Below are 23,208 nucleotides of genomic sequence, written 5' to 3'. Positions count from 1 at the left end.
TCTCAACCTTAGACCTATCACCCAGCACTCCACCTTCCGCCAAGCGTGATTGCGGGGAAGTCTCTCCATACCCATGTGCATACAAATTCATGCGCACATGCTCTTCAGAGGAAAAACCTTTCGTTAACATTGGTACAGCACAGCTGACAGGAGGGAGTCTAGGGGAAGTCGGGGAGCCTGGGCTCCAAGCACAGCATCCATATCACTCAGCCGATGTAGGCTGGGACCCAAGACAAATGACTTAACAATTTGGAGTCTTGTTTTGTCACCTGTGGGGCAAGCTATTATGACTCACTTCGTTAGCAGGAGCAGGACCATGTCAGGGACTGAACACCGTCGTGCACGTGGGAGATGTCTGATAAATGGCAGCGATTATGCTCATAAGCAAACCATTAGTCATTGCCAGGAGCGAAAGCAAGCACGTTGTCCTAGAGTCAACACCGACGGGGTGCTTCTGGGCACCCGACCAACGGGACAGTGTCTGTGTACAATTCCTGAGACTAGCTTGAGAACCAGAGTTCTGCGAGGACTTGGAGAGCCTTTGAGTCATCATTGCTCTTGAATGTCACAGGGGAGGGAGGAACAGCTCGCTAGGACAGGAAAAGAGCTGGGTAGGGCTAACAGGGCAGGGGCTGAATTTTCAGGGAGGCACCCACGAGGCTTGTAGATGTAGCTCAGGCTGGCAGACTGTTTTTCTAGCATACATGAGAACCTGGGTTTGCTTCTCAAAACGTAAACCGACAGTGGTAATGCCTGCCTATAATCCCAGCTCTGAGGAGAAGGAGCTAGAAGGACCCGATGTTCAAAGTTATCACCTACTACATAGAAAGTCTGGGGCCAGTCTGGGCTACACGAGACCTTGTCTCAAAAAATAAACAAATAGGGCAGGGAGATGGCTCAACAGGTAAAGGCACTGAGAAACCCTGAAGCAAGAGCACACACACACACACACACACACACACACACACACACACACACACTGGCATTTGGGAGCATGGATCTATAACCCCAGCATTCCTACTATTATATGGGAAGCAGAGACAGAATTGCATGGGAGCTCCTAGGGTCAGCTAGCCTACTAGTACTCGGCGCAGCAGCAGAAACAAGGAAGATCCTGACCTAGCAAGTGGAAGGTGAGAACCAACTCCTAAAAGAATAAAAACGCCGGGCGGTGGTGGCGCACGCCTTTAATCCCAGCACTTGGGAGGCAGAGGCAGGTGGATCTCTGTGAGTTCGAGACCACCCTGGTCTACAAGAGCTAGTGCCAGGACAGGCTCCAAAACCACAGAGAAACCCTGTCTCGAAAAACCAAAAAAAAAAAAAAAAAAAAAAAAAAAGAAGAATAAAAACAAATCAAAACACACCCACTCAAAGAACCCAGGTTAGCACACAGCCCTTCTAGTAGCAGAAAGGGGTACCAGCCTAGGCTTTTGGCTAAAGGGATAGACCAAGGGTGTCAAAAAATGAGCCTAGGATTTTTATTATTGCCTTAAAATCCACTCCTTACACAGTTCTATGATCAAGAACATATTCTCTCTCTCTCTCCTCTTTCTCCTCTCTCTCTCTCCCCCCCCCCCCGTGTATGTGTGTGTGTGGGGGGGCGCTGACCTCAGATCAGAGTCTTCCTCAATCACTCTACTTTATTCACTGAGGCGAGATGGCTCCAGCGGAGCCAGAGCTGTCCAGTCTAGCTAACTAGGTTGCTCCCGGGATCACTTTTGAGTCCTGGAGTCATACGCTTACCTGGGATTCACATGGGTGCTTGAGTCCTGGAGTCATACGCTTACCTGGGATTCACGTGGGTGCTAGGGATCCGAACTCTGGTCCTCATGCTTGCATGGCAAACACTATGTCCAGTGGGATGCCCTCAGGCCATCTGACCCCTTCCACTGTACCAGCCTCCAACACATCCTTTGTCCTGATGGACGTTCCCCCTCCTCTTCTATCTGCCCCCACCCCCAGAGCTTAAATGGAAATATGAACATCGATGTTCTCCTAGGGCAGTGGCTTGAGGAAGCCAGGACTTTTGGGAACCAAACGTCTTCCAGAGGCAACAACCTAAATGTTTGACCACTTAAAAAAAATGGAACCTCAGTAACAAACATCTGAGGCTAAAGGGAAATATCTCAGACTCTATCACCCTAACACGAACCACAACAGGGGAGTCTCAGAGCATCGGGTCTATCACGATCTTGTTTCCCACTGAGCTATAAAAGCATGCGCACTTGTTGGTTGTCCCAGGGATAGCTTGAAATCCTACTGGGGTGGGCCCAAACAATCTGAACTTTGATTTGGGACAATGTTTGAGGTTGTAAATAACATTGTAGGTGATCTTTTGGGCATTCACACACAGTTGGCTTTAGGACTGGCGAGCAGTATTGTTCCCTTTGGCATTAATGACTGACATAATGGGCTGTGTGACTCTGTTGTGGAGGGGCTAGCCTCACACACCAGCAGTTCACCAGCCTCAGCAGCCTCCCATCCTCTTTTGACAGGAATGTTTCAAAGTCAGGGTTGAAGAGATATCTCAGCCATTAAGAACATGTGCTGCTCTTGCAGAAAACCCGGGTTTGGATCCAGGTACCAGCAGGGCACCTGATACGCTCTTCTGTTCTACACAGGCACTGAACGTAGATGATGTGTACACACACACATGCAAGCAAGGAAGCAAAATGTTCATAAACATTAAAAGAAAAGAACCAGGCAGGAGTGGCCCATGCCTTTAATCCCAGCACTTGGGAGGCAGAGACAGGCGGATCTCTGTGAGTTCCAAGTCAGCCTGGTCTACAGAGCCAGTTCCAGGACAGCCAAGACTACACAGAGAAACCCTGTCTCAAAAAAACGAACAAACAAATTTAAAAAAAGAAAGGAAGGAAGAAAAGAAATGTTTCAGACTTTTCCAAATGTCTCCCAGGATGGGGGCAGGGGTGGGGTGCGTGCTGTGGGAATTGCTATTCTAGTGACCGAGGAATTGACCTGTAGTTACTTTATTTTTTATGAGGGCTCATCTCACTGACAGAACGGATGTCAGGTATGTATACGCTGTCATTACCACACATACATTCCCAGTAAAGAGTTTCACATGACCACACACTCACAGAGCACGAGTTCTGACTTTCGGTTGCTTTTATCTGTCTAACGAGACATCGTTCTGGGCTGGACGTGTCTCAGTGTCCCATGCAAGTGCCACAGGCATGTGCCACCACGCCCAGCTCACACGCTAATGTTAACTGAGAACGGGAAACTTAGACAGTGCCAGTCTTAAGCCTAGGCCTGGGAAAACAGAGGATCATTTGGGAACTATTTTAGTTCTCCTTTTATCAACTTAGAACTTGTGTATGGTGTACATGTGTGTTTGTGTGGAGGCATATGCATGTGCATGTGCGTGCAGAAGCCAGACAGACTCTGTTGCACTACCCTCTTTGCCTGGTTCTCGTGATACTAAGTGTCTTCGATTGCTCTTCCCCTATATATTGAGGTAGGATCTCACAGCCGAACCCAGAGCTTTCTGAATTCCATCTCTGCCTCCTGCATGCTGAGATTGCAGCTGTGCCACTACCCCGGCGTAGCTTTTACATGGACGTCGGGGATTTGAACTCTGGATCTCATGCTGGTGTGTGGCAAGTGTTTTAACCATTGAGCCATCTCCCTAACCTCCTTTTTAAGATTTTGAAGAGAGTTGTGGGTGGCTGGCAGAATTTGAAGACTCAGGGAACAGTGGAATGCCTTAGAAAGCCTTCAGACTGCAGCACAAGGAGTGGGGTATTAAATGCTTCCCATCTAGGCAACAAAAGGTGACTCCATGCCAGCACTCGGAATACGGAGGCATCTGTGTGGTTCTGAATGCCTAGATCATGCCCAGTGGAAAGAAACAGCTTTATAAAAAGTTATTTATTCATTTATTTTTCATTTTAATTGTGTTCTCTGTGCGTTGTGCACATGTGTGTGGGTACCCCCAGCAGGCGGGGCTGCAATCACATGTGGTTGTGGGAACCACGAACTGTGGGTGCTGGAAGTGAACTCGGGTCCTCTGCAGGGGCAGTACCCACTCAACACTGAGCCATCTCCCCAGTGCCAAGAGAGCGCTTCTTGGCAGAGTTTTCCACGAGAGGTCACTGTACATGGGTGGAGCATGTCTGTGGGGATTAAGTGATGTGTAGCTGAGCTTAGGCTCTGTGCACAATGATGGCGTGTGGACAAATTAAAACAGGTTCCACCAACCCCTATCTAAGCTCCATCCAACAAGCCGCCCGAGGCTCAGGCTTACGCCTAGCACAGCACAGCTGGCAGCGGGGCAGCTGATGTCTCAGAACCTGGCCCGTCTACCCCCTCTCCTGGGATGGCCATTGAAAAGGCAAAGCTCCGGGTCTTCAAAGTATCAATGCAACTGCGGGACTGAGCGACAAGGCCAGCTATTCTGGAGAGCTGTCTATGACTAAGGGACCTCTTCGATATTCATACAGATGACGCTGCCACCACCCTCAGGTTACAAACACTGCTTTAATATGCTACCATGTTTTGTGACACAGAAGAGGGGCTGACAGCGAGGTCCCATTTTCACGGAGTCTTGGAAACTGGTGGGGGACCTAACCTTCTGCTATTCTGGTTTATAGTGAAGTACAGAGTCTGTGGTTTAGAATGTTACCTTTTTGTGTTCGGGGCCACCAAGTAGTTTCAGTAGGTAATGGCCCTTGTCACCAAGCCTGACAACTGGAGTTTGATCCCTGGGCTCTCCTTCATGATGGAGAGAACTGATTCCTGAAAATCATTCTTTGACCTCCACACACGTGCCGTGACAATTCCCCCACCCACTGCACTCCCGCTAAATAAATAAATGCAATAAAAAAATCCTTTTGTTTACTTTTATGTGTGCACGCGTGAATGGGTGTGGGCGCACACCCATGCACAGAGGCCAGAGGAGGAGGTCAGATATCCTGCTCTATCCTTGGGTGAGACAGGGTTGCTTACTATACTGGAGATAGACAGGCAACCAGCAACCCCCAGAGATCCCACTGTTTCTGCTCGCCACAGCGCTGAGGTCACAGAGGCACGTGTGGTCACACCCAACTTAAAACTTTAAAAAATTCACTTATTTATCAGCCGGATGGTGGAGACACGTGCTTTTAACCCCAGCACTCAGGAGGCAGAGGCAGGTGGATGAGTGTGAGTTCCAGGCCAGCCTGGTCTACAGATCGAGTTCTGAGAAAGCCAAGGCTACACAGAGAAACCCAGTCTCATAAAACAAAAACAAAACAAAATTATTTATTTATCATCAGTGTGTGTGTGTGTGTGTGTGTGTGTGTGTATGCGTATCACATGTGAGGCAAGAGGTCAGCTTTGGGGAATCGGTTCCCTTCTTCCACCTTTATGTGGCTTCTGGGGATCAAACAGGTCCTCAGGCTTGTGAGTTCCTTTACGGTTGAGCCACCTCCCCAGCCTCCAGGTGTTTTGTTGTTGTTAACATGACTGCTGGAGATTTGAACTTACGTCCCCATGACTGTGCAGCAAGCACTCTTAACCTCTGGAGCCATCTCCCCAGCCCTGGCATTGCCTTCACCTCGTTAGGGAAGGGTGATTCTAGTCCTGTTCTCACATTGTTCTCATTGGAACGGACGTTGAATTCACTCAGCAGCCACCAAACACGGTTATGTGGTTTCTGATTTGACTCATCTGTGAGATGCATCCACAGAGACTGATTTTCCTACCTGGAGCACTCTTGCATTCCTGGGGTGGGATGGGGGGACGGGACCCTAAGAGGCTAGCAAGGTTTGTTCTTTCTTGTACTTTCCTGTGGAACACTGACCAGAGTGACACATTCCTAGGCAAAGGCGGACAAGTCATTTTCTTTTGGGTGACATTTCTAACAAGTGCTGCTCTGGATGTTACTTTGATTTAGAGGGGTGTCGTGCCTCTTTTCCTTAATGTTCTGTTGCCTCTTTCTGCTTCTCACTCCTTCCCAGAGTTCTCCCTGGGCTAAGCGTTTGGCCAGGTGGGCTGTTTCCGCTCAACTAGGGCCTGGGGAAGGGTCCCTCTGAAGGATGTTCCCTAGAGGCTAGAGCCCGCTTTCCTGCAGCAGGGCGGAGACCTGTCCTACACAATCCCCACTCTGCTCCGGGACCCTGCAGCAGATTAATTGCAGCTGTGCCCTGGAATTTCCCCAACACACAAATCTTCATGATGTAAAACAGCTGGGAGGAAATCCCAGCATGCCCTGGACAGAGGCAGAGCTGCCAATGAGCTATAGAGATTAACCCTCAGGCTCCCAGAAAGTAGTGAGGGCCCCTGCGCCAGGCAGGCCCACCCTGCCTCACCCCTGCTCTGTGAGTCCAGGACTCACTGGTACACCCACAGCCTCTGCACCAGAGAAAAATCAAGGCTTCTTGTCACAGAATGCAGCCAAGGGAGAATTCTCTGAGTGAGGAGAAAGGAAAACACTCATCTCCCGAACTCCAGCTCCTGGAAGCCCTCCACTTTCTCCTGCAGACACACAGGCAGAGGACAGAGTCGTTCCCAGCTTCCCAGGTGAGGAGACAAGCCTTGCCTGCCTCTCTGGTCCCCACTGGTAAACACGGACTCCTTCGACCTTAAGCTAGGGCTCTCGAATAAAGTCTAAGGTTCCTAAGGCTGTCTCAAAGGATGCCACAGACGCTGTCACCAGGAGACAAGACCAGGGCAACAAACACTCCCCTCCTCAAATGGCTTCATGCTCAGTGAAACATCTCAAAACACAGGCGTTTAATCTCAGCATTAGGAGGCAGAGGCAGGCAGACCTCTGTGAGTTCAAGGCCAGCCTGGTCTAGAAGAGCTAGTTCCAGGCTCCAGAGAAACCTGGTCTTGAAACAAACAAACAAACAAACAAAAAAACCCAAAGTCAAAACACAAGTTTGTCTCCAACTCACAATAACCGTTCTCAGTCTCCTGAGTACTGGTGTTGGTATTACAGATATGCTCTACCACACCCAGCACCCAGCCCCATTCCCCCCCTGTGATCACGTCTGTGTGTGTGTGTGTGTGTGTGTGTGTGAGCATGTGTTCAAGGGCTTTGGATGCTGTTCTTCAGGAGTGGACCACCTTAGCTTTTGAGACTGGGGCTCTCGCTGAGATGTGGAGCTGGCCCACTGGGCCCCATTCTGACCCGTGAGCCCCAGAGACACACTCACTGCCTTCCCAGTGACTCTAAGCACTGGCCAACAAGCTAAGCCTCGTGGGAGCCAAAGTCTGGTCCTCATGCTTGCATGGTAAACAGAGTCCTCAGAGAGCCACCTCCCAGCCCTTCCTCTCCCTTTTAAAGGCAGCTGGCCACAGAAAGTTGTGCAACAAGTGGACAATGTGGAGCAATGGCTAATTTCTCCACAGGGGATGAGCTAACTGCCCCTCACTGCACCTGTACCACCTACAAAACACCAACCAGCCAGCCTGTCCTTTGCTAAGACCCTACACTGGTTGTAGTCAGTGTTCCAGGGATAAAATCAACAAGCTAAGCAACCCCACTGCCTCACACCCCCAACTATCTGTAGCTTCTGGCTGGACCTGAGTATCCTACTTTGTTCTGCTGGTTCCCAGTACACATCTCTTACCTATGAGAAAGCAGCTTTGCGGAAACCCCAGACCCAAGGCTACCTAACAACTCAGCTGTTCCCACTGGCCCAGCTGTGCTCGGAGTGTCCCTGAATTTCACACGGTGGGGTGGGTACTGTTTGTCCTCTGGGCTCCTCATGGCTCATGCCTGTTCAGTTATGCGTCTCATGTCTGCAAAGGAGGGAATTATCTGGGCTCACAGTTACAGGGGTGTTTCAGTTCCTCACGGGTGGGGAAGGCATGGCAGATTCCTGGGCAGCAGGTGGTACAGCTCCTAACATATCCCGGAAGCAGGAAGCAGGGTACTGACTGGAACCAGAGGTGGGTACACCCTTCAAGGCCACCCTAGGTGATATACCTCTACCAGGTAGGTACCACATTGCAAAGGTTCCTCGCCAAACAGCACGGCCAGCTGGGGCCCAAGCATTCAAATGCATGGGTCTGTGAGAAGACATTTCCTTTAGAGCCATGACAACAAACACAAAGTCCTGAAATCCTAACCCGCTTTGTCCTGACAATTGTGCTGAGCCATCTGTCAACCCAACAGCCTGGATGGCCAGTACCCTTTAGAGATATTTCACTTTTTGTCAGGGAGTTGGCGGTGGGGGAAACAGTGTCTCACTATGTTCTCCAAGGGCGGCATTAAAGTGTGCACCACCACTGTCCCATTTAGTCGTGAGCAAGTGGTTGTTACTACCGAATGATGGTATAGTACTGCTAGGATCTGGAGAGACAGCATGGAGTCTGTGTTGTTCAGTCCTGCTGATCCCTGGAAGTCTGTTTAAGACCCTTTATCTATGCAGGGGTGGTGGCCCACACCTCTACTCCCAGCACTCGGAGGGCGGAAGCAGTGGGATAACCATGAGTTTCAGTCGCCTGCCCCCACATGCACAGCACCTGGGAGAATGGTCCTTTATCTCCCACACATAGATTGTTCTATGCTGCGCAGATGCCTCGGTGGTTAAAAGCACTTGGTGCTTTTGCAGAGGACCTGAGGTCAGTTCCTAGCACCCACCTGGTGGCTCACAGCCACAGCTCACAGAAGGAGCAGTGACAACTCTGTCCTCTGAGCACTGGACATGGGCAGTTCCAGGATGCTGTGTCCTCTCTGACCTCTGAGGGCTCATGGGTGCCCTCACACATACACTCACACACACATTCTCAAACAAACAGAGTAAGTAAATATTTTAAAGAGGAAAATACACCAACTCTGAAGAATCAGTCTCAGTAGCAGGAAGTCAAAAATACCTCCCCAAGTGGGAAAAGTATTTAATTTTCAGAAACCACTGAAGAAGGGTAATGAAAAAAAGAAAAATCAAACATCACATTTTAACTCTTACATCTCTTATTTTTTTTATAGAGTGGCGTTAAGCATTTGCATAAATGTACCGACGTCACCAGATCCCAACACAGCCTCTTCAGTCCACCTCAGTGCAGAAGGTCACAATCCTTCCAGAGGCTGGCGGATAGACGTGTCCTCTGAAATAAATTCAGTTTTAAGTCCATAGGAATCTATATATAATAAGCTACTTCTGGAGTTAATATAACATAATTTTCTGTGGAGTTATTTTTTAATCATCCTCTGAGGCTGGAGAGATGGCTCAGCAGGAAGAACTTCCAGCCCTTCCAGGGGATCTGAGTTCCGATGTCAGCACCCGATCACCTGGAACTCCAACTCCAGGGCACCGATCCTTCTTCAGGCCTCCAGAACACACCCACGCCCGCAGAGAGAGAGAGATTCACACATAAATAAAAAGTCTTAAGAAAAAACAGACCTTTCTTAACGCTTTAAACTAACAAAATGACTTTTATTTCCGTCCCTCTTTCATTCATCCCAAGGTTTAGTCAACAAATATTTTTGAAGCTGTGGAGGCAGAGGTGCTCCACAAACATTCCATGGTGGATGTGGTGAACTCAGCAGTAAACACACCGCAGAAGTGGGACACTGAGGTTCAGCTTTCTTGTAAACCATGCTCCCGCCACCTTCTCTCAAGTGACCTGCAGGTACTCGTGTCTCCTGTTCCAGAGGATCTGGGGCTTTCTCCTACCACAACATGAGCTAAGGTCTGACGCAGAGAGGAGGCTCTCTAGAGGAAATGCAGAGAGAGCAGCAGAGGCCCAGGACCCATCTAACCTCTCTGGACTCGATTGCCTCACCTAGAGACCAGGGCTGTTTTACTCTATCAATCTAAAGACAAGACCTGAACCAGATGGCTGACTAGAGGAAGAAAAAGAAAAGCAAAAGAAAGGCAGTTGTCGGTCTGAAAACAAAGGCATGCCAAGGTGTTCTGTAAGTCAGGAGTCCAGCTGAACACCACCTACGAGCTCATCTGGGGGAACCTCACGTCTCAGGACGTGTTCTGGAGACCAACCACTCTGCTGGTGGAGCAATCACTCCAGTGTGGCGGCCATGGTGGAGAGGACCAAGTGACTGCTGGGCATTTAAGAAATGTAGGGAGTGGATGGGTGAGATGGCTCAGCTGGTACAAGTATCTGCATGGTAGAGGGATGGAAATGATGCCCAAAGTTGGCTTTTGACCTTCACGCGACCCTCTGCAGTAAATAAATAAGTGATTATATATATATATATATATATATATATATATATATATATATATAGTGATGTCACTATTTTCCCTTAGCTACTGAGGAGCTGAAGCAGGTCGGTTGAGCCTGTGACACAGCAAGATCCTGTTGAAATGGAAAAGAAGCTATGCAGTGGGGAGCTTGCACTTTGCTCAGGGATGGGGAAGAGTCAGCAGAGTTTAGGGACTCAAACAGCTCTAGTGTTTTGTGGGGGAGAGGTCCTACTCAGCGGTGCACCAGGAAACCCTTACTGCTGAAGTCCAACACCAAAGTCTGTCGTGTAGCATTTGTGGTATCTGCGGTGTGAACGTTCCCACCACAGTTGGTTTCCAGAGACCATGGTGAGTCACTGTAGGCAGTGGGAAGAGATGCCAATCATTGGCCTGGTACCAACTGGCTGGCCACACACCACTGCTGGTAGGCAGGGGTGGAGGGGGCTCTTTGGCCTGTCCTGACTTGGAGAATTATTGACTCCATTCATAGATAGTTAGAAAGCTGTACATGTGGTGCCTAGTTGATTGGGCCAGCGGTTGTCATGGAGACCGAAACACATGGCCAGGTACATCTTTCTGCAGCGGCATGCTCCTTTCAGAAGGAGCCATGACAACTCTGTCCTCTGAGCACTGGACATGGGCAGAACTAGAGGCTGCTTGTATAGATCCTCTTCCTCTCTTCTCTCTGCTTCGTCCTCCCTGTCTCCCTTCTTCCTCTTCCTCCATTTTCCTCTTTTCTCCTGTCCCTTTTTCCTTCTTTCTTCATTCTCTTCTTTTTCTTTTCCTCCCTCATTTTCAGCTCCTCTCCTTTCTCTCATGCCCTCCTTTTCTCTTCCCTTCCATCCTCCCCTCACATACCCCACAGTCCAAGCACTTCCCTAGCACTCCAGATGGGCTTCTCTCTCCCACCACTGTGCAGACCCAAGGCCTCGGATGACTTTACATGGTCAGCTCTCAGGCCTCTGCTCACCAGACAGCTTTGGGGAGACACACCTCCTTCTGGAAGTTCTGTGTTCCTCGCCACTCCCTCCCAGCAGCTTGCAGGTTCTGAATGCCTTCTGCTTGACTTACTGACCCAACTAAACGTCCTGGACAAAGTGCTAACAAAGGCTGGATGGACACTCACTAAAATGTCACCACTGAGATTTTTAGCATTTCAGGCGATTTGTTTGGCTTTTGTTCTTTGCTTCAGTTACTTTTTTTTCTTAAACAAGGTCCATGTATTTAGCAGCAGGAAACAAAGTTGTTAAAAGTAATCTTCAATTTTCAGCCCCAGATTTGTGCCTCCCCGCCTCCCATCTACTCAATCCGTATCGTTTACTGCTTCCCGCTGGTAGTAAACACTTCCAGGATTCTCGATGCTTCTGAAAGTGTGCCCTGGCGCTGGGCTACTCTCCCTGAATGCGGAGAACCTTAAAGTGGTAACCTGTTTTTTCTTTGTGTGTTTGTTTTAATTATGCGCATGCATGTGAGTCTGTGTGTGGGTGTGTGTCCATACATGCAGGTACCTGCAAGGACCAGAAGAGGACACTGAACCTCTGATGCTAGAGTTACATACAGGGCGTTGGGAGTTGCCTGGTGTGGGTGCTAGTAGTGCATTCTCTTAACCCCGGGCCATCTCTCCAGTCTCTTTTTTGAAATTTATTTCTTCAAATTTGCTATTAGCTGGATTGTCTTAAATCCCTGATCCTCTTGCCTCCACCTCCCTGGGATTACAGATATATGCAGTCAGACCTGGCTTATGAGGTACTGGGGATCGAACCCAGGGCTGTGTGAGTGCTAGGCAAGAACTCTACCCACTGAGCTACACGTCTAGCTTAAGCAACTTGGTTCGAAAAGAGCAGGTAGAAGGTCTGAATCTTGCTTGTCTCTACCGAGGAACAGGTGGGGAAAGCTGGGAAGGTCCCAAATGCTCTCTCCAGCGCCACACTCTTTGCCACCAGCCCATGTCTGCCTGTCCACCTTTCACACTCCTTTAGAAGCACCCACACAACTAAACAAATGGGCCTGGAGATGGGTCGGGACTAAAAACCACTAGTCACGAAAGCCTGACGACTTGAGTTTTATCCAGGAAGCTCAGGAGAAAGTCAGATGTGATGGTGGATATCTGTAACCTCACTGCTAAGTGTGGGGCAGCAGGGGGATACAGGGCCTTGTCCTATTATAGATTACCTTAAAGGTGCAAGGACCTTACTTTGCTTTCTAGAAATGTCAACCTAACCCTGCAATCTTGGAACATTGACCATGGGGCACACACAGGGTACTCCTTTCCAGGACCATGTAAGACATTGCTAATAGATGACCGAATACTTCCCAGTCCTAGCTGATGAGAGCTCAGAGTGATCAGTGTAGTATACCAGATGGCTTTCTAACAGTGGGTGACAGTCACTGACTGTGACACTTATGTTCCCTGATTTAGAAATGATGGTAGATAACAGAAATAATTCTGTCTGGAAGAGCCAGTCCCCACAAACCTTTTCCTCCTGGCTGGCACAATCAAAAACATTCTTGGAAGGGGGCAAGGGTTCACAGAAAAGGCCACTGAGAAGCAAGAAACAGCCCTAACTTGCAGAGCCCAGGGACCAAAAGCAGGTCTGGGAATTCTGAAGTTTACGGATTTTCCCTGGTGGGAGGAGGAGCTGGAAAACATCCCAGGTATTGAGGAGAAAGGAAGCAGGGTCTGTGTAAAGTCAATAGGGAACAGGAAGTGGCTATCTGGGGCCAATAAAACACACAGCACAAAAGAACAGCCAGACAGCAGAGGGCTGGCTCCCAGCAAACAGAGCTCCTAGGGCCCCTCCGAGTCCTCCGCGCCGTCTGTAAAGCCTGCCCAAAGTCAGCGGCCCTTGGTGTCCAGAGCACCCCTCCATAGGTGAGCAGTCCTAGCAGAGGTCTCTGATCGGACAGGTGAGAAAAAAAAACGTGACCCCCACACAGTGCCTTGACCCCCGAGGAAGGTGCCCAAAGCACAGCTTCCTGCACAGGAAATGAGGATGGCCAGAAGGCTAAGAAATAACCAATGATGGTGACCAGGCTGTACGTCAGACTCCACGTACATTATATCACAACCTACGCCATCATTGCCTTCTCATTCCATGAAATGAACGCTCATCTCAGTAAGTCCCCAGAGGGTTTATGTTAATGAATTCAAAGTGTCCAGCATGCTCAAGGATCTGGGTTTGATCCCCAGTACTGTAATTAGCAAACAAAAAATAATTACTAAATTATATATAATTACTAAGTATATATGTGCATATTTTCTAAAATTTTAATTTTCCAGGTACTGTCACTTATGAATTCCTCTCTCTATATATGTATATACATACATACATCACACATATCTATGATGTGTGTATACACACATATATGACTTTTTTATTTATTATGTATACAATATTCTGTCTGTGTGTGCGCCTGCAGGCCAGAAGAGGGCATCAGACCTCATTACAGATGGTTGTGAGTTACCATGTGGTTGCTGGGAATTGAACTCAGGACCTTTGGTGACCAGGCAATGCTCTTAACCACCGAGCCATCTCTCCAGCCCCCATATATGACATTTTTAATTAAAATAATTTAGAGGGGCTGGAGAGATGGCTCGGTGGTTAAGAGCACTGGATGCTTTTCTAGAGGACCCAGATTCAATTTCCAGCACCCACAAATTCTGTTCTAGTTCCGTGGGCACCAGGCACTGGTGGACAAATGCACATGCAGGCCAACTATCCATGCACCTAACGTAATTTAAAGAAATTAAAGACTTTAAGGGCTGGAGAGATGGCTCAGTGGTTAAGAGCACTTTCTCTTGTAAAATTCATATGGTAGTTCAAACCATCTGTAACTCCAGTTCCAGGGATCCAAGACCCTACTCTGGTTCTGAGGTTACCAGGCAGAGTATGTATTGTGCACATATACACACGTAGACAAAACATATGTATACTTCCTAAAATTAAAAAAAAATCTTTTTAAAAATTAAATTACATCTTATTGCATATGTGTCTGCATGTACAAGCACATGTCACAGTCTTTATGTGGTCATCAGAGTTATAACTTGTGGGAATGATTTCCTCCCACCATGTTGGTCCTAGGAATTGAACCCAGGTCCTCAGGCTTGGTGGCAAATACCTTTAACCCCTGAGCCATCTTGCTGGCCACACACACACACACACACACTACACGTATTGAGAGAGGTGCATACATAAGCTCCAGAGGCTGTAACTGTCTCTCACCTAAAGCCCAAGGTCCCAATCTCTGGTACACACGAAGTCAAAGCAGCAGACACCTTACCCTGCACTGGCTTCTCACTTTTTATCATTTAGCTAGCCAGGAAGTCCTGTCTATTGGCTGCCGAAGCATCTTTTGCTTCTCTAGCCTTGACCCTGAGATGACTTACTTCCTAGTGTTCTTGCCTTTGTCCTTCCTAGGCTAGCATTTCTTCTCTCTCCCCCTCTAAGCTTCTTGGGGGACAGGAAGCTTGTGTGTGCTCTGGTCACCATAGCACTTGACACACCTTATTGTCTGTGAGAAGTGCTTGGAGACCAGGGGAGGGCATTTCAGGAGTAACTGAATGAGAGGTGTAAGTACTCCTTCCTGGAGAGGTTTCCGCCAGTCTGGGGGAATGCATCCAAAGGCAATCAGCGGGCTGCTCCCGGGGTTGTCCCTGATCTGGTTTTGGTCCCAGTGAAAGCAGTGAAGCCTGGAAACAGGCGGCCTCCCTATCAACAGGCAATATACCAGCTGGGTAAGACTCCATTAAATACCCACTGAGGGCTGGGAGTGGTGCTATATGCCTTAAATGCCAGCATTCAGGGAAAGGTAGAGGCAGAGGCTTTCTGTGGATTTGAGGCTAGCCAAGTCTACATAGCAACCTCCAGGCTAGCCCCTGTCTCAGAAAAACAAAAACAACAAACACGTTTTATTGAGTCAGAAACCATGTGAATATCTGTAGTTGCAGAATTTGGGTAAAGCCAGGAAGCTCATGAGTTTACTGATGGTCTGTGCTGTATAGGACAGGGCTCAGTGCAGAGCATTTACACAGCACACGTAAGGCTCTGCTTCAAACTCTAGGAATCTCCAGTTAATGGTATCATAACCGTTTCTAAATACAATTCTCAGCCCCTTCTCCAGCACCATGTCTGCCTGGATGCTGCCACGTTCCACTGTGATGATAATGGACTAAACCTCTGAACTGTAAGCCACCCCAATTAAACGTTATCCTTTATAAGAGTTGCCGTAGTAATGGTGTCTCTTCACAACAATAGAGACCCAAACTGAGACATAGACCTCCAGTGATTGTATCCACACCAACACACATGCCACGTTCCATATTGTTACTTAAATGTTTACATAGCAACTATGCTAAATATTTAAAGCAATCTAGAAATAATTTAAAGTATAGGGGAGATGTGCCTAGAAATATACACACACCCCCTATTAATTAATGTGTATCCGACTGCAGCCACATGTGTGCCATGGTATGTGTGTGGCAATCACGTGGCAGGGTCTGTAGTTAACTGCTGTGAGCATCCGGCTCACTGGCCTGCAAGCTGTTGGCAATTCCTCTTCTCTCCCTCCCATCTCATCACGATGGGGATGTGCTGTGATTACAGTTGCTGGTACGACCGTGTCTGGCTATTTTATGTGGGTTCTGGGGATCTGTACTCAGACTGTCAGGCTTGTGTGGCAAACGCTTTACCCGCTGAGCCATCTGCCCTGCCCAGTGCTACACTATTTTAAACCACAGACTTGAATGCTCATGGAGCTGAGACCTGCCCCCGCAAAACAGCAAGGGACGAACACACATGTAGTTGTCTGCTGCTGGTGATGCCGGAGCTGTATTGCTAGAGCTGCTGTGGAACAACACAGCATGTTTAAAATGCACATCCTCATAGTAACATCACCCTAGGCAGGAAAATAAGTGTGCAAGAGCAAGGGGCAGCAGAGATGGCTCAGTAGTTAAGAGCACTTGCTGCTCTTGCAGAAGACCCAGGTTCACTTCCCAGCACCTACAATTGAGCACCTCCCAGCTGCCAGTACCTCCAGTTCTATGGGAATCTGACACCCTCTTCTGGCCTCTGTGGGCTCCTGCAAGTGTGTGGTATTCACATAGAGAAGTTGGCACACACACACATACTCATAAATTAAACCAAGGGAAGAATGGCACAGTGTCTGCATAGAGATTCAGGTTTCTTTAATGAGAACATCTGCAACCCACCAAGCTATTCTAATGCATTGTATCATTTCATCCTCATGAACTTTTTAGATGTAGCTATTATTTCCCTCATGACAACGAAAGGACCACAGCACAGAGAGCTGAGTAACTAAGCCCGAAGCCCTATCTCAAGCAAAGACAACACTTTTCACTAGTGCTGAGGAGAGAGTGCACACATCACTTGTGCAGCCCATCCTGGCCTTCCTCATACAAGGGCACGCAGACAAAAGGGCAGAGCTATCTCACTATGGCTGCAGAGGCCACCCACACAAAGGAAATGAGAACAAACAACCCAGGTGTCCTGGGCCCTCACAGTGGACCGTGATGGTTTCCAGAACCCACGAAGGTGAACATAAAAACAATTGGAGGAGGATAAACTACTAATGCAGACAAATCAATGTTATGAGCGCCAATCTGCAGAAGTCATAAAACACTCAACAAAAGAGTAACTGTGTCATTCAAATTTTTCTTATGGCTAAACCAGAAAGCCTTCTCTGTCTGCATGACGGCTCCACACTGCCCCCTGGTGATCCCTGAGAACCCGCAGGGAGCATGTTGGCTAATGACTGTGGGGAACAAAGGTCTCAGATCATCAAACTTGGTCTGTGAGACAGAGATGGTCTGGACCAGGCATCAAGCCATCTGGAAAAATCTCAGGGCTCCACTCACATTTGTTTCCAGAACCTGAGATAAAGAAGCTATGAATTCAGTAATGAGTTAACTACTTTTAGTCTGTCAATCTGGCAAGGGCCTTTTTGATTCCTCTTTAATTACCATGGGCACTTTTTTTGATGCCTTGTTGGTGGGAGAATAAATTAGTAAGCCTTTTCTTGTGTAATTTGGAGGCACGTACCGAGTCTTGCAAAAGCGTACCACCTCAAGGAATGTATCCTCAGGAAATAATTAAGGATGTGAGCAAACTACAGCTGAACGAATCAGCAGAGTCATTTGTAAGAGCCGAGCGCTACGAAAGAACTCGTGCCGTGTGCTATTTGAATTTATGGAGCAGGTGAAGGTTTAAAGACATGCAAGGTACTCCCTAGACACTCCCCAGGGAAACAGCAGGCGTCAAACGAGTAGAGAATTTGCCTTTGAAAAGCAGGCATCTTTATATGTGAATGGAAGGGTTTTATGGACAGACAGGAAGGTTTGGGTTCCACTGGATCATACAGAAAGGCTATAGAGTGGAGTCAGTTTGTCGATCCTCGGTCCTCCCTGGACATCAGGGCTACCTGGAGAAACTAGATCCCATTGATTCCCATCCCTCCTCCCCTTGCCTTGCAATGGTTCCAGGGTGGGATCCTAACATTCTGCCTCCTTCAATTGCTGCCCAGGTGATATCAGCATGAGATCAGGGTTGCCCCCAAATGCTCGCAGGTACCCCTGAACTACACTGCAGTTTCTCCCTGCTGCTAGGGATCCAGTCCTTCCATGTTCCGTTTTTCTTTCTGTTGGCCTCTGTCTCACCATGGAGCTAGAACTCCTACCCTCCACCCCACCATTCCATACTTGATCTATGCTCCTGTCATACTTCTCGAGCAAGCATCCACCCAGTGCTACAGTTTGCCAACTGCCTTGTCTTCACCTGCCTAAATCCTCCCAGAATACTAGAGATCAGGCAGTAGACATCTACACTGAGATTCCTGGTGGCATACTAGATAAAACCATTAAAAGCACTATTTCACGGACATTCCTAATGGTGTCAACATATTCCACTTTATTTCTGGGTTGAGAGAAGGGCCACAGTACCTCTCCTAAGATCTCCAGCCAATTTCGGGGCTTGGTCTTCATGGAATTCTAGGCATCCTGGCTCAGTGAGGAGGATACATTTCTAAACACACTCTAAAAAACACATCTCAAACTTCACATTATTTCCTGAGCGACTCTGGTAGCACATTGGTTCTAGGTAACACATCGGTTCTAGGTAGCACATCGGTTCTAGGTACAGCCTATGTATGTATGTAGCTGAATTACACAAGCAGCTATTTGGGACCAAGACTGAAAAGTGACCAGGTCTTGTTCAGGTACCACATCTGTTCATCCAAAGATGTTACATCTCTGCCACCTCCTTTAAGGGGTTACAGTTCCCATCTGCTGACTTTAAAATGCAACGGCTGGCTTGGGTGACGACTCCATCAGCACTGCACTGGAGGTTTGAAGTTCACTGGCCAAATTCTCATTTGATCCACTTTGATTTTCCATGTTTCGTGTAATGCCCCATACATTAGTCTTTGCCAGGAGTCTTCATTCAGTCACGCAAATGTATGCTAAATTAAATAATCTGGAAGCCAGAGTCAAATGAACCATTGATTTCTTCTTCCTCAGTTACCATTTTCTAGAAAATGTTTTAAATTCAAGGTAAATGGGTGCTCTTGCTCAGTCTCACAGTGGGACAGACAGGCTGCTGTGTGGCTGCCATTTTCCCTGCTGAACTCTTTACAAAACCAAACATGGGCTGCTGACAAAGCTCAGCCGCTTGCCAACAGCCCTGATAACCTGAGTTGGGTCCCTAGGACCCACATGGTAGAAGGAGAGAACCAAGGCCTGCACATTGTCCTCTGGCTTCTTCCACAAGCTTGTGGTATCCACAAAATTGATACACAATAATAACAACAACAACAATGACCTTCTTTTTTTTTTTTTTCTTGATCCATGGTTCTCACTCAGGCTACTACTGATGTCACTGTCATTTTCCAAGTCTCTGCCCTAAGAATTTACTGTCTCACCTTGTGAGATACTTTTCTGGGCTTTTCCACCACCTGTCCCCAGTCCATGCCCTTCATGTATTCCTGAAAATAAGGCTTTGAGAATCCTCCTCTCTCCTCTCTCCCTAACTTCATTCTCCGGCTGGTACCCACACAATGATCCTCACATCTGTATGGTGAAACATTCTCTCCTGGAGGGATGAGGGAGGCTAAGATCCAAAAGGACAAAGAAGTTTAATTCACAAGGATCAGGAAGTTCAGAAAGTTACAAGATTCGCAAAGCCCCTCACCGGAGGTTAGATGAGGAGGAAGTAACTGCTGGAAGTGTCTTCAGTGTCTGCAAGGGTGTCCAAAGAGAAAGTTTTTATGAGCATCACTTGTGCTGGGTGGGTTTCAGTGATACGGCTGTCTCAAAGTCAGCAGCGCCAGCTCTCAACAAACCCACTGGATGGCATGACCATCCTTTGTCACCTTGTAGTATCTGGGATGTTTGTGCACATCTCTCAAGGAAAGAATCATGATGTTCTTAACCTCTCTCCTTGTTTCCTCTGCCCCTGGCCACAAGCAGCTCAATCCCATCAGACGCATCAAAAGCCAGCATTTATCAATGACTAGTAAGCTAAGGCTCTTCTGAAAGTGATGGGAGCACTGACACGAACCAGGATTTGCCACACTGACAACTGAGCAAATATTGGGGACGATGCTGGCTTCTTTCCTCACCTACACCTGGTAGAGGACCAAGTCCTACCACTCTAACTCAGGATCATCCTGAAACTCTTGATAGACTCCTCACTAGCCATCTCCCAGAGCTCCTGCCCAAGTCACCCTGTCCTTCCTACTGTCACACCACCTGCCAGAAGATCTTTCTGTTCAATTCCCCTGATGCTGCAGAAAAGCACCCACCTACCCCACGGGCATTAAGACCCCAGCATACTTATCATATCTTCAGCTACCAAACCAGCAGCATCCTTTAACCTTGTTCTGGTTATTCCAATGTCTCAATGCACCAAGCTCTCCTTATTTATGCCATAAGACTTGCCAAAAGATTGCCATGCATTCTGCAGGGGCTGAACCACCACTCTGGGTACTATTTGCTATTTGGAAGACCATGACTCTCCCCAATTGCTTTGGGAAGGTATGTAGTCATCATAACACATATGCATGCAAACACACACACACACACACCTTAGACAGAAGGAAGCATGTCTGTTTTCTAGAGTTCCAGCCGCTGACCTTGGGAAGGCAAGTGAAGCCCCAGCAGTAGCTGATATCTAGGGCTACTCTTTACTTCCCCGCCCTTGACATAGCTGCCCCTGTTGTCTCCGCACAGTATCCCACAGTAATCAGATGCAAGACCTACTCAAAGGTGGCATTAGGCACAACTACAGCCCATACTTCTGCTCTCCGATTACTTTCAGATTTCTCAAGAGATCCTGTGGTTCTCAAGAGTCCCTAATTAGATAATGGTTCATTCTTCCATGTGGCTGGATCTTTTTCTTTTTGGCAACGTGCTGATCACAAGTCTTCCTGGGAGACTTCAAGCCTAGATCTTTAACAAGTCCTTAATGAGACACGGGGGAACCCCCCCCTTCACCTTGGTCCAGCAGCTCTTTCTTCCAAGCTGGCAGCTTCTGCACCCCGCAGGCGCTCTCCCCCTTAGTCCACTTGGCTAGTCAGAGCCCCGGGACTAGAGGGAATTACTTGGGAGAGGAAGCCCTGAGCCTACATCCTGTGCTTTTTGGCTGTGACAATATCCACTTCCACTACTCTCATGCCCTAGGCTGGCTTTGGGTTAGAGTTAAAGCATGCCTTCCTGCCGTGACGACCTCTGCCAAGACACACAGGTGCCGCAGAACGGTCCACAGCATCCACTTCAAGGAGCATTCCTCCCCCTCACTGTGCAGGGAACCGCTGACAGCAGACCCTCAGCAAGCTGGCTCCCTAGACCCAGGGGTCATGTGCATGATAATCACAACTCCACCCAAATGCCCTTTCTGGTTTTTTTTTGGGGGGGGGGGTATAGTGAGCTCTCTATATGGCTACAACTGTTCCTGAACTCACTTTGTAGATAAGGTTGATCTTTAACTCACAGAGATCCTCCTGCCTCTACCTCCTGAGTTCTGGGATTAAAGGTAGTGCCACCATGCCCAGTGGAGGTGGGAAGTCAGAGGTTTGGCCTGTGTGATGGATGCTGATAGAAACCACACATCCCCAGAATCAGGCCCGGAGCTTTCTGCTACTATAGTTTATTTGTATGGTGGGTTGTAGGAACTTAAATTATTCTACTAATATCATTGGAAATCATTTTGATGACTTGGGTTTTGAAATACCACACACAAGCAACCATTCTGGAAGCAGCTGATAACAACACTATTCAGATCACAGCAAAGATTACCAATTAGAAACGGCACAAAGGTTACTGCGGTACGATCTCAGAGAAGGTGTGCAGCCTGTCCTGAGCAGATGCAATACTGCCTGAGAGAAAGTACTTGGCCCCTCAGAGAGTTACTCAAAGGTTACTGCGGTAGGATCTCAGAGAAGGTGTGCAGCCTGTCCTGAGTGGATGCAGTACTGCAGGAGAGTAGCAAGTTTCCAGGCCCCTCAGAACTCACCACATCCTGGAGGTGAGCATCACTTTGGCGATAGGGCTACTTGCATACCACCTGTGTGCTATCAAAGGGGCTGGGGGCAAACTGGGTTTCCTGAAGGCAAGGGGAGGGTTAGAGAAGGGCAGGATCTTTAGCCTATGGTCATTAAGACATCCTTCTCTTGGGTGTCCACTAATGGCCAGACCTTACCCGAATGAACCCCCAACAAGAAGTGTGTTTGTTTAGAGACAGGGTCTCTTTGTGTAACCCAGGCTGGCATGGAACAACTTATGAAGACCAGGTTTGGCCCAAAACTCACTGAGATCTACCTGCCTCTACTTCTGTTATTAAAGGTACGTGTCCTTTTAGATGATGAACTCAAAACACCTATCTATATTTCTTTTGTTTAAATTCTATCCATCAGGGCTGGAGACAAGAGCCCTGGCTGCTCTTCCAGAGAACTCAGGCGTGGTTTCCAGCACCCATATAGTGGCTCACAACCGTCTGCAGTTTCCGGGGACCTAATGCTTTCCTCTGGTAGGGTATGCCTGTAGTGCACAGACATACACGCAGGCAAAACATCCAAACACATTTTAAAAAATAGGTGATAGGCCACTACCAGTAAAGTGGGTGTGGCAACTCTGCCTACCACCTTCTTTTTGAGACAGGTGTCTCAGTGAACATGAATCATCAGTTGGGTTGCACTGCCTGGCCAGCAGACCTCAGGAATCTTCTGATGCTCTCCTTCCAGGACTGAGATTATAGGAGCAAGGGAACCAACTGGGGTCCCCATGCTCGCATAGCCAGAACGTTACTGACTGTGCCACCCCCACCTCCCATCTGCAATTCTGCTACTATCGCCCTATTCTGACGGTGGCAGCCTGCCTGAATGAGTGAGGGCGAGTTTGCAGGGCCTGACCTGCAAGCATGCCTTAGTTCCAGCTGCTGCAACTTGCAGTCTTGGAGACAGAGGGACAAGACAGTTCTGCAACTTGATGCAGACCCTGACAGGTCTGCTGAAGACACTGGGTATCTCTTGGAAGTTTCCAGAGACTTTCTCTCGACACCCATACAATGCCTGGGGCTTTAGCCACCAAGTTCTGAAGACTTCCTGAACGGCTGGGGACGGCTGGGGAGTCCACGCAGTACAGGGGACACTCTCAGTGGACTCTGCCCCCCCCCCGCCTCGTCTCTCAGTTCATTCAGCATCCTGGCCTCTTGGACTCCCCACTGGCACTTTTCTGTCCATTGTTCACAAAAATGAATCAAGCTATGACATAGGGCTTGAATTGAATCTAAAATTGTATGACTCTAAGGGTCTCTGTCCAAGCTTTTCCCAAAAGATTTTTCTCCAAGGGAAAAAGAAAACAAAATGTCCAAATCTCAAACATTTTTCAGTCTCTATTATCCCACGCCTCTCTGTACCCCTTGAGACACAATTTTCAATAGTAAACGGGGCTGAAGTTTGAGGCCACGGCCCAGAGAGGTTGTTTAATTTCTACCGCTACAGACAAACTGGGATTCTTTCAGGCAGCTTTCCCCTCAGGCCAGCC

At 48.2% G+C, this 23,208-nt stretch overlaps 1 protein-coding gene across 2 annotated transcripts in view; it reads right to left on the bottom strand.

Moving 5' to 3' along the window:
* The window catches only part of Tcf7l1 (transcription factor 7 like 1), a 162,349-nt gene that overhangs the window by 23,999 nt on the left and 115,142 nt on the right, over nucleotides 1-23,208 (bottom strand). The gene's annotated exons all lie outside the window — the stretch shown is intronic.

This window comes from Chionomys nivalis, chromosome 1, assembly GCF_950005125.1.
Source record: "Chionomys nivalis chromosome 1, mChiNiv1.1, whole genome shotgun sequence".
NCBI lineage: Eukaryota > Metazoa > Chordata > Mammalia > Rodentia > Cricetidae > Chionomys > Chionomys nivalis.
This window is presented reverse-complemented; position numbering and strand designations above follow the sequence as displayed.